The sequence below is a fragment of the Chaetodon trifascialis genome, chromosome 20, assembly GCF_039877785.1.
Source record: "Chaetodon trifascialis isolate fChaTrf1 chromosome 20, fChaTrf1.hap1, whole genome shotgun sequence".
NCBI classification, from domain to species: domain Eukaryota; kingdom Metazoa; phylum Chordata; class Actinopteri; order Chaetodontiformes; family Chaetodontidae; genus Chaetodon; species Chaetodon trifascialis.
The window spans coordinates 7,931,243-7,944,547 of record NC_092075.1 but is presented as its reverse complement, the minus strand read 5'-3'; the positions used below and the strand labels follow the sequence as shown (position 1 = coordinate 7,944,547).

The 13,305-nt window shown below is 44.6% G+C and overlaps 1 protein-coding gene across 3 annotated transcripts in view; it reads left to right on the top strand.

The window, feature by feature from the left end:
• The first annotated feature begins 1,557 nt into the window (after positions 1–1,557).
• znf462 (zinc finger protein 462) overlaps positions 1,558–13,305 on the top strand; it is a 51,247-nt gene continuing 39,499 nt past the window's right edge. For 2 of the 3 annotated variants that reach the window (XM_070989701.1, XM_070989697.1), the window contains exon 1: positions 1,558–3,169. The gene's annotated coding sequence lies outside the window, so the exon portion shown is untranslated. The remainder of the gene's footprint in view (positions 3,170–13,305) is intronic. The other variant, XM_070989698.1, reaches the window with a different exon arrangement.

The following is a 13,305-nucleotide window of genomic DNA, read 5'->3' as shown; positions in this document are numbered from 1 at the left end:
CTTAGAGTAAAAAAAAAGACATGAATGGACAAAAGGGCATCAGAAGTAACCCTGAAGGAGGAGGAAGTCGTTTTTGGGCCAAGTGATCATTTGCCACAGCGTTTGGGAAATACATGGGGCTACGTACGTCACTGCAACAGGAGAACTGGCACTATGGACCCGCATTTAAAAAAGGCTCATTCCTGTTTCCATCTGCCACCTTATGCTTAACAGCACATTATATATTTCATATTCTCACTTGATTCAGATCCCAAGGTGTCACATATTTTAGACACTGTTTGTATCACACTGTTTAACAGCACTGTGCAGAGTGGAGCCCTGTATTAACACTGGTGACACAGAGAGCAGCTTGGTGATACAAAGACTATCATTTCTTATCTGAAGCTTTCTATTAAATTACACAAAAAAAAAATGCGTCCCACAATCCATAATTCATAACCGAACCCTCGCAAGAGGCAACACCAACACTTGTCAAACATGATTAACTACGTCTGTATCTTACACAAATTTGATTCCTCTCTGTGTGTCTGCCTGTAAATCAGCGAACAATCACGAGCGAGCGAGCTCATGAGATTTGTGGCGGAGGATTCTCAGGTGTGTGAATGTCACAGGCAGGATTATGGAGTGAAAAAGTTTCTGCCATGCAAACAACTTTACTGGCGGATATGAAAAAAAAAAAAAAAGACCAGCTCATGTGCTTTTGTTCTAATCAGGGCAGATGTTGTTATTGCCATCTACTGTCTGTAAAGGACAGAAGAAAAACACAAAGTATCTCCCTCACACACACACACACACACACACACACACACACACACACACACACACACACACACACACACACACACACACACACACGCACACACTCATGCACATACAGCACAATCAATACTATGAGCAGTTACTAAAAATAAACATGTTGTAATTTAGATAAATGTTATGTATTTAATACTAATAATAGTTCCCCATAATTCTACAAGAAGCATAAAAGCATCCCTGACCCATGGCTGGATGACTTTCAATGTAATCAAGCTTTAATGGGAACTTCATGGATTCATTCAGCTGCTGAGATCTAAATCTCAGCTGAGGTCAGACGTAGAAAAAAGTGACTTTTCCTTCGTGCAGTGCGTCTTGACGTAAGAACTCTGAGGTCTGCCTTCCTCGTGAGAGTGTCAAAAATATCTAAATATTCTCAATATATTTCAGTGCAGCCAACACAGTCTTTTCAGCCAAAGCCATCAAGGCAGATTAATGTTCTCACATGACATTATGGAGTCGCTCAATCATGCAAGGTAGACCCCTCTGCTCACTACCCACCCGCCCATGCGTGCCCCTTCTTGCCGCTCAACCCCCACCAACACCCACCAACACCCACCCACCCTTACACTGACATACATCTGAGCAGGACCCTGCACCTTTTGTCTTGGGCTGCCTCTTTGTTAGCAGCTGGTGGACAGAGCAGCAGCCTGCAGCGGCACCATCACGTCTACTTTCCATTGAGGGTGCCATAATGACAACACAGAGCAAAACATCAGCCAGTTTTATTTTATTTTTTCTGAATGAAGGACAGAATGAATTAACACTCTTCATGTTTATTGTTTTGATTTTATCAGAATATGCATGATCAACCTGTGAGGGAGTGGGCATCAGATGGAAGGGGTGATTTTTATAAATATATGCATATATTTTATTATTAATGTATTTTTTTATGTATATATTTATTTCAGAAAATTGAGGTGTTTCAACTCTGTATTAACAAATCTATGTATCTCTGTCTGTGTGTAGTCTGGTTGAAGTGTGAAGCAGCATCATCACCACCAAAGTGAACTGCAGATAACCCCATGACGTGGCAGACACAGTATGGAAAGCCTATATAAAATTCACACAGCCCGCATGTGGTGGTGGTCTGAGCCGCTGATAAGGCTTTGCAGGCTTTCTGACTTCAGTCTAGATGAAGGATGAGCTTCTCAGACATAGACGTTGTCCATCCTGCTGATGCTCCCTCGTCTCATCGTAAACTCTTGTGCACCCTCTGGTGCTTGCTAGTCTCCCAAACTTCTTTGTGTAGCCTGCTTTGCAGATTGTCTTCCTTGTCTGTGTGGTTGCTCATTATTCAGAGACAGACGGATCTCAGGTCATCTGCAGCTGCAGCAAAGGAGAAGCAGGAAAGATGGCGATCATCCATTAGACCGACCGGGCGCACGCATGAAATACGAGGACAACTTTTGGGAGGATCGCTTGAGGAGAAGACTGTACCAGTGAGTTTTTTCCCCCCCTCTTGCACTATATTTCCAGTTTCGCCAAGATTTCGGCTGGGCTTTCAAGGTCTGCGAGAACGTCGGTATGGTAGATCATGGGATATAATTTGGAGAGCGCCTCGTGAATGACCTGGAAAGAGCTCACCCCCCCTGCTCCGCTTCTCCTTTTTAGTCCAGGTCCAGCCGACTTGGGAGAGGAAGCCGGGGCGAGATTTTAGTCGGGTGGGCGCTCCGGCTGGCAACCATGCAGCCAAAGTCAAGTGGGTCTTCTCGCTTCCCAGTTAATATCCTAACCAGCCTTCCTCGCTATGTCGCCTGTCGGTTTGTTGTCAAAGTGACACAAGGAAATGGACGCGGCGCCGCACATAAAGCGGGGTCGCCTGCGTGTTCGAGCGGCTCCGGAGCGGAGTGGTTTGTTATTCTGACATGTCTGGTCAGGGGAATCGCTGGCCCCCCGGCCGTGCGTCCCCTCTCCGGCCGTGCGTGTTGTTGCGCGTTAGCTTCGTGGAGAAGCCATTGCACGGATTGCTCTCCTCTCTCCCCAACCAGCCTCCATTAGCGTCACAGAGGAGCTGGCATAGCCGCCGGGTCCAGTCACATACACACTGTGAGAGCCATGTCCAGCGTGAGGAGGCTATATGTGCACCCCCTCCCCTCTCCCCAGATCCTTTTTTTTTTTTTTTAATAAGAAACCCTATCTGGTGGCGATTTGGAGTCGGTTCTCCACAGGGTTGGAGCTAGATATCTCTTGATGGTGGTGAAATGAATGTAAGCGCAGTGTGGACTTGATCTGCGTTTATTCTCATGGTTTTGTTTTTCTTCTTTGGTGCTTTTTTTATTTTTATTTTTGTGGCTAAACGCTTGTCCCCTGCACTGTTTGGATGCCTTGTTTGCTGTCACTGGTCTCAAGTCAGGTATGTCAGCCACCAGTAGGGCTTCACCATAAAATGGAGGAAAGCAGATGAGTCTCCAAGGAGAGCCCTGGAGTCAGACAGGCAGGATCCCTCACGCCAGAACAAAGGTTGTGTTCAAGAAAATAGTCGGCCACAACCTCCTCCTCCTCCTCCTCCTCCTCCTCCTCCTCCCTCCGCTTCTTCTGCTTCTGCTGCTTCCTCTTCTTCTGCTGCTTTTTCTGCGTTTTCAGCTCGGAAGTTCAGTCTGCCAGAGGAAGCAGAAGAACTCTGCAAAGTGAGGTTAGATCCTTTCAGCGGGGCTTTCAAGGTTAACTCCGGCGTTTTAACTCCATGAACTCGCTGCCTTTTCGTTTGCACCATTAAAACATCACCTGGCCGCTGAGTGTGTGCTGATTTGGGGGTTGGATTTTGCCGTTTTGTTGGGCAGATGTTGCAGGTGACACTGTGCGTTTCTGTGTGTGTGACGGCTGAGGGACACGTGAATGAGAGGAATGCTAATGCTGAATAATGCAGTGTTTTGGTTTTTTTTTGGTTTTTTTTCTTTTTGGCCATGCAGGTAGTTAATGTTCAACCAAGTGCTCTAAACACACACACATACGCTCTCATCTGTGTGTGTGTGTGTGTGTGTGTGTGGGAGAGAGAGTGAAGTAATGGCTGTTGCAGACAGTTTCTTTAAGGAAGTTCTCAAGATGATTCTCTGCTTCTGTTTTGGACGCGTTTGTGTTTCTTACATGCGTCTGGCATCTGCACACTGTGTGATGGCTTTGAATGCAACATGGTTTGGACCCCCTTTTTCTGTTTATTTGGCTGCACATGTGCCTGCTGTTGCAAGATTGTTACTTATTCATTTCAGTTAAATGGTTTTAGAAGTTATTTAAGTCATTGTGGTGCTGGTCATCTGTTAACCGGCTCTGTGCTGTAATGCACTGAATGTTAGCCGTGCAGCCCGAGGTGACTTTTCACACATTATATCCTAAAGGTGTCTGTTGACCAGCCTGTGAGGAGAGTGAAGGAGGTGTGTTTGCAGGCTGTAGTGTGTTCCAGTGTGTGTGTTCCTGTGTGTGTGTGTGTGGCTGTGCTACGCTCTGCAGTTCCCCTGGCCACTGTGTGAAATCTTGCTGACAAGGAGACTGTGAGCTTGACACACTGTGCTGCGACAATGCTGGGGCTGAGAAGAGCAATCAAAATGGTGGCGATGCTCCTTCTCCCTGGCGTGGCAGGGCAAACAGGTTCTCGAGGAGGGAGCCGACGGAGGACGGGCCGGGCAGGAATCTGCTGCGGTCGACACATTTGCCTCGCAGGCGGGCGCGGTGGATGCAGTCTGGTGGATGTTCTGCAAACGAGCCCAGTGATTTAACTCTGGAGGCGATTTTTGTGGAGGGAGCTTGCAGGTTGTCTCTGCGCCTCCTGTAGCAACTTTGCTCCTCAGCACATCCGGGAGTGCCTCCTCAGCGGTGAAGCTCGTTCATGCTACGCTACGAGCTAATCCGTGCGCGCAGGTTTTCACTTCAGCTCAACCCTGAGGTCATGTGGGTCAGGGCTGTTTGCTTTGGCTGCGGCACAGATGACTTTTCCAGTAGTATGTGTTAGAGTGAAGCATGGCTGGATTACTAACACGGCAAAATGAGCCTCTGCCCCAGGGGCCCCAGGCTCTCGGAGGCCCCCGACGCTCTCAGCGTGGCAATTACTTTGTTGTAATTCAATTAATTAGAATTTTGTCTGGTGATATATGCCACTAAAGTAAATTAAAACCTGAGACGCACAGGGCACCAAGGTGGCTCCTGCATTTTCACCTGATCTCGGGGCCTCGTCTCATGGAAACTTCTGCTAAATTGTAAAACTGAAGCAGTTAGTGAATTCATCAGTTGCTCCAGAGACAGAAAATTCAATTAAAATTTGACAATTACTTAAAAGTGTAAGCAAGTGTATTACAAGTTTATCACAAGTTAAACTTAATTGCTTGCCAAACATCATCGTGGCTCCGGTTTCTCCACTGTGAGGGTTTGCTGCTTTTCCTGTTTTATACGGCTGTAAGCTGATGCAATTATAAACCGTCGCCTCTCTTTGTCACGTTGTATGTTAGCCAATCGAATATCTTTGGATTTTAGACTGTTAATCAGACAAAACGAGCCATATGAAGACGTCGCCTTGGACAGTTCCCTCGTTTTTCACATGTTTTTGAGGCCTAAAGATGAATGTAGAGAATGATCATTGGATTAATTGATGGTGGAGATAATCTAGCGAAATTGGATTTAATATCTGAAGTTATTCCAGTTGATATTCTGCTTACATGGTGCATATCTTGACACAATTTTGTGTTAAATCAGTTTATCACAAACCGACTGATCTGGGGCACTTAAGGCAAAAGGCATGTGTGGGTGATGGTGGTGATGAAGGGCCCACAGCTCATTTTGGCCCCAGAGCCCCTCACCGGCTTTCCTTTAACACATTTCTGAAGTTGCTGCAAACAGCTTTGATTTATTAAACAGATAACTCAGGATCTTGCAACACAAAGCTCGTAGCTTTAATTGTAATTTCATGGACTGACTAAATGCGTCGAGCACTACAAAGACGGTCCGAATCCAGCTGAATTTTCACCTCACATGAAATATTTAACGCACATTGTTGCTGCAGTTCAGCGCTGAGGTGACAGAACTGAACTATGGTAGATACTTTTCGGGGGGAAAAAAAAAATTACATAACTGGATTTTTGCGAGGTATTTCAGGATTACACTTAAAAAAACTCGAAAGAGAGGACAGAGGATTAAACAAGAGAGACTCCTGTGATGGTTTGAACGCTGGAAGGAAGTGGTTGTGAAGCTCATCACTCACTCCGATACTCTCTTGCTGTGTCTCTTGCAGACACACACACACACACACACACACACACACACACACACACACAGCCCTCCCTCCCTCATTCACTCGCTCACATCGGGTGATGCACTCCTCCATTCTTCTCTACCTGGGGCAGTGAAGAAGGCCAGGGAGACGCACAAAAGCAAATTGAAATGCTCCAGTGAGTGCTTTCTTGACATGATGCATGGCTCATGAGACGCAGCTCGGCCCTGCTGCTACGCTTGTAAGTGTGCTGAAACACACACACAGGCCCCCAGATCCAAAAACACCTCAGTCATTAAAGTGCAGCAAAAACCCCTCCGCTTTCCCTCGCATTTTCACCGACCTTCCTCACTCCATAAACCTGTTTTCTGCCGCGATTTAGGTTTGATTTAAACTGGAAAAGCTTTGTCACAGTTGAATAATTCAGTGCTGTGTGATGAGGCTGTTTGAAGAACTAAAAAGCAACATCATGTCTGGGTTTAAATGCAACAAGGAAGTGGCTTGCTGGAGGTGTCATTCCAGTTTCTGTTGTCAGTTGCCACGTCACATCTCTGCAAAACTGGTTCCTCCTCTCTGCTTTCCATCGAACATCAACACTTCACTTCTCCCCCTCCTGGGACAAGAAAATGCCTGTAACTCAATATAGCTCACAGTTGTATCTTTGACAGTGTTTTCAGCACATATGTTACCCATATGGGGGGCTAGTTTTCTGGAAAATGAAGACTTCAGGTATAAAGTGACCGTGCCGATGAGACAGTTTGTCCTGTGAGATAAATGAAGCCATCACGGCCCGCTTAGGTTTCCAGCCTAAATTCAGAATTTATGCCCTTCTCTAAGAAGACACAGTGAACCAGCTCTGTCAGCCCCGAGCTGCCTGTGGTGGAAAAAATCCTGAATTCTTTGGAGACGCCCGTTCCTTGGGCAGTGTGGTGCCACCGGACAAGGCCTTCATTGAGCAGGAACAGGAGTGGTCTTGTAGAAGGGATCCACACTGGCTCGGCCTACGAAGCAACAGAGCTGTCCAAGGACGATTAAATATTTAAAGGCTTGGAAAGGAGGTCTCAGTGGTAAGTTAATATTGATGGGTCTCTCATCTTTCCCTTCTCAAACTTGTTGCCTCAAGAGGTCGGTTTGGTGAACCTGGAGAGGAACCTCAATCCTCCTCCTCGTAGATAAACTCAGCTTTAAAAAGGATTAAAAAAAAAAAAGGTCTTCGCTCCAAAGATTGTGCGAGCGAACCAGACTTGAGTTTGACTTCTCAGCACTTTTTTAATGCTTCCTGTGCCCTCCGTTGGTCACTCTGAAATACTCCATCCTGACGAGCTTGTAACCTCACCCACTCCCTGTAACTGTAGTAACTGCCATGTCAGGCTTACGAGGAAGTCAGCATTGCAGTGTTTTCTGGCAGTTGTCCACTGAGCACCACTTACAAGAATCCCTTCAGTGCATCTCGCAGCCTTTTCTTGTCTCTTTCTTTGTTGTTCTTTTTGGTGGAATTAGATGCTGCTGAAGGCATTTGAATTGATAAAAAGAAAACGGGAATGAAATCAAGGTTGTAGGCTGTTGAATGAGGTAAGAACCTTCAGTGGAAGATGATGGTGTCCCATCATACAAATGACACACTTCACTCAATGACTGGACCGGGGTTTAGCACCTTGAGAGCTGACCTTCGTGTGTGTGTGTGGTTTGTTCTCAGTTGTCCACACATGTTGCCTGAGATAATACAGGATTTATTGGAGACGGCGGCGGATTGATTTACATCAGGAAATGGTTTCCAAGGAGAGATGGGACTACAAGGCAGCGTGGAATGTAAGGTTTCCTGGAGTAATTGTCTTTGTGGAAAAACACTTCCTGGTTTCTCTCCAAGATCTGTCCTTGGATATCCTTCACTTGCCCCCGACTCTTCAGCGGTGTTTATTTAGCCCATGAACCCAGTTTTGGGACATCTGAGCACACACGGTTCAGGCTTGTGTGTTGTGTGTGTGTTTTTTCCTGTAGCCTACTTGTGTACAGTACTTGATAGAATTCTTCTTCTGAGAATTTCTCTCCTTGAGCTCGAGGGAAGAGACCTCTTGAGAAAACCAAATATATCTACCTATTCCTTCCCATATAAAATTGTAAAAATAATCGCGCCTAAGGCGATTAATTAAATTGTGCACTTAATCATTTTTGGATGGAAATATTTAATCATGTTGCTGAGGGTTGCCCCAAGTTTTATCTTTTATGCTTTTCAGTCTAGAAAATGAATTTACCTCTCTCATTGAAGCACCGAAGCAAGAATCTTTTTGGGTCACCTGTGTTTGATCATATTATCTGCAGAACATTTCACACATCTTCTCACAGTTCTGCATAGCAGGGTGACTGAAAGCTCCATATTTAGAGGCACAGTCCTCGGATCTGTTGTGGATGTCGCCTTCGGCGTGAGGAACGGCCGAGCCACGCTCTCGGTGGCCATCTTTGCAAAACCGCACATCTCACTTCTGCTTTTGCTGACTGCCATGACGGTCTGCAGAGGAACAGACAGGAGGGGAAGCTGCTCGCTCAGGTCTGCGCTCTTAAAGTTAAACACTTCCATCTGTGTAACAAGATAGCGAGCAGAGGCAGCTCCACACAGCTGAGCTGAGGACAGTCAAAGACCTTGAGGAGCACAAAATGGTGGATGGCCGTGCCACTGATACTCCAGCATGATTGGCTGTGTCTCCTTGGCCACAGTGGGGCCGGCTGTGTGAAATGGAGTCCTCTGTGTGGAGCGTTGGCCCAGCCTCAGCTCTGATGCAGAAGATAATTCTGTCAGCCCCGTGAGAGAGAGAGAGAGAGAGAGAGAGAGAGAGGAGAGAGAGAGAGAGAGAGGAGAGAGCAGCCAAGTGAGGTGACTACACCAAGGGGAGGTTGAGCTGTAGACATCCAGAGAATTCAGACTCATGCATGTCTGCGTGCTCCCGACGTCTCCTCCTCACTCAGCTACTTGATTTCCCGGGTTGTGACTTCTGTTATCACCTGCGTTTTTTCCTTTAGCGTTGAGCAGATCAGCTTAGATGAAAAGATTCATCTTTTGGTCTTGTTAACAGGAGTGAAGAGAGCGACTTTGTGAGGGTATTCATTTTCTAACTTTCACACCCAGCAGGCTTTAGCGGAGGGATTTACCAGCCCCCTGTTTTGTTGCTTTGTGAAATTTCAGGCTTGAAGGTCACATAAATATCTCTCGTGATTAAAACCTAAATGCAGGAGATGTAAAAGAGTGTAAGCACTAACATTTTGAATGGAGTTTTATTTTTATTTTTTTTCTGGATGGGGGGGTGAGTTTTCACCATGACAACCTGAAGACAGTAGCCACATGGACGATGGCCATTAATGCTTGTCTCCTCCTAATCTGCTTGGTCATTATCTTCTGTGCAAAAGAGGTCAAATGTTGCTAGCGAGTGCTCTGTGCTGCAGCCGTCCTCCTTTTCAGAAGGAACAATCTGAGCCCTTTGCTGAGCACAAAGGCTACCCTTGGAGCAAGGTTACTTGTACCACGATGGCCAGATTCTTTCTTTCTCTCTGTTTTTTTTTTTGGTGCAGCTTCAGAGAAACATGCAATTAGCAAGTTGGATGTCTTTTGATTGAGAGAAGAAATGTCTTGGTTTGCAAAGAAAGAATATAAATAGGAGAGCGAGTGCAGTGATATTAAGTATTAAAGGCCGTCTGACTGGATGGGTGATGTCAGGTAACCATCTGTCAGAGAGAGACAGGCTGACACAAGCACTGTCTGACCTTGCAGTATGGACGACACACGCATGAAATAGAAAATGATCTTCTCTTCCCGGGATTAGCATAGCGTTGCAACTGGGAGCCATGCTAATGGCATTCCTCGCTCCCCCTTTCAGCTTCTCTGTGTCTCTTTTTGATGTGAGGACTTGCTTGAAGGCCTCAGTCAGCAGAATACTTAGAGGTCCAATGATCAAACTCCTTCAGGTCTGCAGACGCCGCTCATTGTCCTTTAATACCGAGGTGGCGCATGTTCGTATCATGTATCGTGCATTAGATTTGATGTCCAAGAAGATGATATCCCTAAGCGGGATATTGATAAGTAAACCAGGTTTAAGGGCAGTAATATTGCGTAAACACTCAAACTTAATTTTGTTCAATTATACCTGAATTCAATCACCTTAATTGGACAGTGGTAAGCCTACACGATCTTCTCGTTTACCCAGAATCCTTAAGGGTCGCCTGGGCCTGCAGCCGTGAGGTGTTTCTTTTTAGCGTCCTCTGAATGTGACACCAGTGAAGGTCAGGCTGCAGACAGATCAGCAAAGCTCGCTGGATTGCAGCGTCTGAAAGTCTCTGCACCTGTATTTACCCGTCCTCTGAGACAATATGGGATTACTGAGCTGGTTTCCTGAATGTTCACCCGAAATCCAGACTTTCTTTTGTCTCATTCATTCAGTTAAATAACCACCACAAGAAAGTTAAGCACAAAAGGCGACTGTTTGAAGTCCCTCTGTGCTCAGAATATTTAGGTAATGTAAGCATGCGCATACTTCATTATCTCAGGGTTGTTGTTATGTAAAGATACAGTTTTCTGCAATGAAAAGAAGGGAAATCATTTTTCTTAAATTAGGTGAATTCTAATTAGAGCAAATAAAACTAGATTTTGAGCAAATGCCAAAGCGTGCAGAGATGAGCGGTGACGCTCGCAGATTCAGATAAGGTAACATCTAAAATCTGATTTAAGACTTGTGGGACAAAATGAAAACAAACTTGGAGGAATTACGGCTCCATCAGGACCTTATCTAGCTCAGGTCATCTTTCTGTGATCGATGGTCATGCAAAGAGGAAGCTCTGAAGAAAAATCTACCAAGAGGCCAACAGCAAGCTAAAAATAACTGAAGGGCTGTATAGCAGAGTCCACGCACAACATGCACCGAGCAAGAGTTTTATGTGTTCTGAGCACTTCTGAGCTGAGGGGCAACAAGATGAAGACTTCTCACCAAAGAGCACATGTTCATTTTGCAAGCATGTGGTTCATTCCCATGACAGGAAGTGGAACTTGTGATCTAGTGAAACCAAGGTAGAGTGTTTTGATCTTAATTCCTAAATATAGAGCTGTGGCACGTGGAGTACAGGTCATTACCTTAAGGACAATGCTTACTGTAATGCACAGCCTGTAATACTGCACAGCTGTTGTGTTGGCTAGACGGAGAGGTGTTGAAGACTCTTTGAGAATATGTTTCCTCTGCAAAGTTAAAAAAGGAGTTTCATATTTTATTGTGGCTGAAAATATCCCAAACGCACATATGCAGAAAAGCCAAAATCTATCAAATGAAAACAAAATATTGAATAAAAAGAAATACTTCTAGTGAGTTGATACCTTTGGGGGGGAAAACCACTTCCTGTCTCCAAAAGTGAGTGCAGTCAAACAGAGCAGAGGAACATCACAGGCAGGCCGTCCTTTAGCTCCATATAAAGCGAGCCTGTGCAACCTTTGCTGAACAGCAGAAAATGAGGCAATTAGCAGATGATGGTAAATGCTAAAATGTTGCTTTAACAGTAGCACAAGCAGCTTGGTAAATTTGTTAACCTCAGCTAACATTAGCCACCATAAGCTCACTGGTCACACCAGAGCAAGTCAGGCTGCAGCAGCAAAGCCTCAGAGTGCACTGAACTGAACAAGGCTGTGTTTTGTTTATTATTTATTTTAATTTTTAAAGCGTGTTTTTTCTCCCTGCTTTTTGCTCTGCATGTGACATGTCAGATGGACATGTGGCTCAAGATGAAGGAGTGCTAGAAGAATGTTTCTGGTCAAGGCCGAGCTGGCTGGTTAATGGTTGACCTACTTTTTTGAATGCCATATGCTTCCTGAAACAGATTTGTCGCCAGATTAACGCCAGCGTTTTTAGTCAGGTGGCTGATAATGTCTTATGATAATGTTGATGATCTTGGCCACTCACAGATCGTTGCTGACTTTTTGGTCCATCCACAGTTGGTTGATTCTCATTAACATGGGATGGTCTCAGCATTAGGGTCCAGTTGAGTAGCTGCAGCTCAACCTGCTATATTTCTGCAGCATATTGACCTCGGAGATTTAAAACTGAATCTATAAAAAGCTCAATAAAGCTTAGATTACAATAATTTAAATCAAAATATTGTACTTTAAAATGTAAGCCAGCATTTTACAGAGAGGTGTGTGATGGTATTACTCTTGTATTTCCAGCTCCATTCTGCCTTTTTTCTGCTGTTTCATGCCGTTCTCACCCCTTTCATCCCATTCCAGCAGATGTCTGATGAATGTTATGACAAAACGTTCATACCGAACATTATTGATTCCTCACATCTCCTCTGAAAAGGCCTGGTCCATTGATCGGCCAGGTGGGATCGATGTCTCATCTCTGTGTATTCAGACTTCCTCAAATGAGCAGCACCATGTGATCACATCATTTAAGGAAGCTCTCTGCTCTGATCACAGTCAGAGAGGAGTGGGGTCACTGTCCAGCTCACTGTAGTTCTTATCACCCGAGAGCTGAGGCGCCATCATAATGAAACAGATAGGCTCATCAAGTCTACAGTAACAAGATATCTATCTGTCAGATTCAGGTGGTTAGATTGTGGTACTGTAAATTAATTCTAATGTCAAAGACTATTAGATTTAAGTGAATTATTATTACGTATTTATACACATACAATAAAATAATTGCAGGCCTAAGTAACACTATTACTAAGTCATATGGGGTTCCAGCCATGTAAATTTGGTGCCATACTTTAATTTTTTGCTTTTACTTAAAGTGAAAATCTGGTTTTAAAAACATCATGGTGAAAATGATGTTAAAAAGGCTTACATTTATTTATGTATTTGTTAATTTATGTTGGTTTTAAACATTTAATATGTAACATCTCTGTATTAAAATCCCTAAAAACGACTTGGCTTATGTCATGTATTTTGTACTTACATTATCCCAAATCTTTGCAATGATGTTCACACTTTCGCAAGTTCGCATTTTCGCGTGATATCCCTTTTATCCTCTCTATCTCGTAAACGTCTGGGCAAACACGGGAAACGCTAGATGATACGTCAGAGAGTGGGGAAGGAAGTCAGCGAGCGTGACTAAACTTATGAATGTATGAAACTTTAATACATTACCTCGTTTGTTAGTATTTTTGCCTGAGCCGTGTCAGATTTTCATTGAAAATAGTGGTTATAGGACAGTAAAGACAGCTCCCATGATTCCACGCTACTTTGTGACATCATCAAACTTCATCTTTTGTTGTCATTTTTGTGATTGAGAGACCCCTAGTGGCAGACATTACACACTGTGCAT